The sequence below is a fragment of the Dipodomys spectabilis genome, unplaced genomic scaffold, assembly GCF_019054845.1.
Source record: "Dipodomys spectabilis isolate Male_0828 unplaced genomic scaffold, ASM1905484v1 ptg000214l, whole genome shotgun sequence".
Taxonomy (NCBI): domain Eukaryota; kingdom Metazoa; phylum Chordata; class Mammalia; order Rodentia; family Heteromyidae; genus Dipodomys; species Dipodomys spectabilis.
This window is the reverse complement of record NW_024870891.1, coordinates 683,276-687,575: the sequence shown is the minus strand read 5'-3', so window position 1 is coordinate 687,575 and position 4,300 is coordinate 683,276.

The following is a 4,300-nucleotide window of genomic DNA, read 5'->3' as shown; positions in this document are numbered from 1 at the left end:
CATCTCAGTCTCCTGAGGAGCTAGGATTACATACAGGAGCCAATGACACCTGGGTTTCTTTTCTTCTTGTTGTTCTTTTTTGAATCGTGACAATCTGAAATCTTCAGTGTCATTCCAATGATTTGCATTCGAAGTAAACTTCCCAGGCCTGGAGTATGAATGCCAGGACTGCCACACACAAATGGAGGGAGATCCTGACAAACTCATTCCTATTTATGTGAATGGTAGTGGAATGTTATAAAAGTAATTAAATTTGAAGTTACTTCATGATTCTATTTTAGAAAGCCACACAAAAATTATTACATTTTCATTTTCCTTTCTAGCACCATGTTATGATTCCCCTAATGGAAGGATATTGATTAATTTTTAATTAATGCTTTTATAAGTATTCAACTATGATACTTCATTAAAGGGAGACATAACTTAATAACTAATTATTGGTAACTATATATATAATTTAATGATATCCTCACATTCTCTCTCTCTCCATATATATATGCATATATATACAGCATTCTATACCCCCCTCTCTTTCTCTCTCTCTCTCTCTCTATATATATATGTATATATATATTTGGCACTACTGTGGATTGATAACAGGTCGTCAGAACTTCCTGGCACCTCAGTTTGTCAGAAGTTGGTGTGCTAAGACTGTGACCCCATTTATGGATTGGGCATTGTAGGCTGTGAGTTGAAATCCTAGCATTGCCAAAAATTTATTCATGGATTACGAAGCCACTTTTGACACATTTTTTTTTTCCTGAAAAACTGTCCTGGGTCTCATAATGATGTATACTTCATATGCAAATATATCCTGTGTGATAGGATATAATAAATGAAATGTTATATGTGTAATAATACTAAATGAATAAGGGTAATAAACCTCATACTCACTAAACTCATGTACGTATTTTTCCAGTGCTGGGGCTTCAATTCAGGCCCAGGGAACTGGTCTGAATTTCTTGTCTTCAAGGACGGTGAGCTTACCCTTCACCCACAGTTCCACAGAGATACCTAGATACTGAGTTCAAATCCCAGGCCTTCCAGAAAAATGGTGCAAATTTCAAGCCAGAGCCTTATTTTATTTTATTTTTGCCAAGCATGGGACTTGAACTCAGGTCTTGGCATCTCTGCCACAGCTACCTTGGGATCCTAGGACCCAAATTCAAATCTCGGCGTTGGTAAGAAATAAAATAAAAAGGAGAAGGATAAAATGGAGAAATTCAAGAAGGTGGTTTTGCATTTTTTCCCTTTGCATTGTGACCATCCTGCATGTAAATGACAAGGCCCAGAAAGTGTACATGATATAGCATACTGATGTTTGACTGGCTATTAGGGAAGCCATAGCCAAAACCTCAAATTAGGCCTGGAGGTCAAATCCCCGGACTGCCACTAAGTATTGGCATGAGATTCTAAGAAACCCATTCCCATATACATCCATAGGAATGGAATTTTATAAAAGTAACAAATTAGTAATTAGTGTATGAGTGTACTATAAAATTATACACAACAATTATACTACATTGACTAATTTTCAATTAATACTTTATTATGTATTCAACCATAACCATGATACTTAAAAGTGGAAGGAATAATTTGATTGTCAATAATGGGTAGTAATATATGTAATTTCATACTCTACAGACACCTTTCTCTTGTTTTATACATATATTATATATATACATATATGACAATCTACACATTTATCTCTTCATACACTTGTCACTCCTGGGGCTCAGTGGTATAATGATGGCTAGTACATACAAAGCCCTGGATTTGATTCCTCACTACCACATGCACATAAAAATCCAGAAGTTGTGCTCTCGCTCAAGCAGTTGAGCATTAGCTATGAGCAAAAAACTTAGGGACTGTGTCTAGACTCTTACTCAAGGTCCAGGATGGGCATGAAAAAAAGATTGAATGTGACTGCAACTCTATAAGGAAAGGACTTCAAATACCTCATCACAGAGCAAGCCGGGAGACTGATACTGACAGCTGCCATCTAACCTGACTTAGTCAGAGGTATACTTCTGCAACTCAGCCACACAGAACAAGATGCTGCTGGCTTGCTCACCCCTGTCATCCAAGATTCTCGGGGGCTGAGATCTAACACTGGTGGGTTTAAAATCCGGCCCTGGCAGGGGTGTGGATCAAAGTGATACATCTCTACCCTTGAGCAAAAGATCTTAGGACAGCACCCCCAACATTTTAGTGCAATCCCTGTGGCTGACTCCCCCACCAAAAAAAAAATACCCCTCTGAATCATTAGATGTGAACTTTGTGCAGTTTGTGATGTGTTTCTGAAAGAATGGTGATACTGACGAAAGCAACTGAATACTAATGACAACTTGTGGGATACATCTATGTGATAAGTCCTTCCTGGTGTGCTGGGGCCCTCACGGGGTGCTGTGTGCTGAGTCCTGCATAGGATGCTATGTGCTGAGTCCTTCACGGGGTGCAGTGTGCTGAGTCCTGCATTGGGTGCTGGGTGCTGAGTCTTTCACAGGATGCTGTGTATTGAGTCCTGTAAAGAGGGTTATTTGGAGCCCAGCACCAGTGGCTCACACCTGTAATCCTGACTACTCTGGAGGCTGAGATTTGAGGATGGTGGTTCAAAGCCAGCCCAGGCAGGAAAGTCGCTGAAAATCTGATCTCCAATAAACCACCGGACAACTAGAAGTGTCGCTATAGCTAGAGTGCTAGAGCACTAGCCTTGATCTGAAGCGCTGAAGGACAGAGTGCAGGCCCAGATTTCAAGCCCCATGACCGACAAAAAAAAGTGTTATGTATTTTGTCCTTCAAAGGGTGCATTCTTTCATCTTGTTCTTGTAAGAACTCCACAACTGACATGACTATTCAGAAAAGAATATTGAGGCAAAGATCTGTCCCCAGGGCAGGGACAAAATTATGTATTACTGAAGACTAGTGAGTTGTCTACAGGAGACAATTGTTTTGTCTTGTTTTTTCTAAGTCATGAACCTTGAACTCAGGGCCTAGACTCTGACCCATAGCTCCTGGGCTCATGGCTAGCACTCCACCACATGGAGCCAAGGACCCCTTGCAGCAGAGTGCCACGGCTTAGGGTTCTATAACCGAGGTCAGTCATCTTGCCTTCTCAAGAAGCTGAGATCTGGTTTCCAAACTATCCCTGACACAAAAGGTACCATCAGACTATTATCTCCAATTCACATCTAAGAAAACTCAAGTGGAAGCAAGGTGCTTGTGGCTCATGCTGGTCATCCTAACTACTAAGGAGGATGAGATCTGAGGATCATGGTTCAGAGCTAGCCTGGATAGGAAAGTCCTTGAGACACTCAGCTCCAATGAACCACCAGAAAACCAGAAGTGGCTCTGTGGCTCAAGTGGTAGAGCAGAAGATTTGAGCTGAAGAGCTCAGGGACAGCACCCAGGCCCAGATTTCCACTCCTACAATGACAACAACAAAAAAAAGACAGAAATACACTAACAAACTTGAAGTAGAGGGCTGGGAATGTGCCTTAGGGGTAGAGTGCTTTGCATATATGAAACCCTGGGCTTGATTTCTCAGAACCACATCAGTAGGAAAAAGCCTGAAGCAGCTCTGTGGTTCAAGTGGGAGAGGGCAAACTTTACACAAGAGAAACTAGGTACAGTGCTCTTGTCTTGAGTTCAAGCTCCAGGGCTTGTGTATGTATACACACATGCATGTACACACACTCACACACAGAGAGAAAGCAGAAGTGAAGGTGTGACAAAGTGGTAAAACACTAGATTTCATCTCTGAGCTCATGGTCAGCATGTCAGGCCCTGTGTACAACCCCAAAACCTAGCCACTCAGGGCCCAACTAGGAGAAGTCAAAGGGTTCAAAACTTCATGAGCTTCACCAGTCCTAGATGATAGGAAGCTTTGTGCTACTAACATGTGCTTGGATTTCCCAAGCTTCTGGAAATCTAGGAGAGACATTATAGGCCCATCATTGTTGGCAATGAAATGTTTCATTAGGTTCAGTGCCCTAGTTGTCTGCCTGAAGGACTCCTGAATTATATTGAGCACTGTATCTGAACACCGGGATACAGTCTCATAAAGGCAGGATAAGAACACAGAACTTGACCTGTCATGGGAGGTGGCAAAAATGAAGGTCTCCTGTTAAAACAGAGCACTGGGAAGAGAGATAGCTAAGGGTTAAAAGAATCCTTTTTCTCCTGACCTTCAGAGCCTGCCCACACATCATCACTAATTGGCCCAGATGGAGTTATTTGGTACACAGCTCTACAGGAGTGAGGTCTTTTGTGTTCCTGTCCAGACAATGAGGGAGACTTC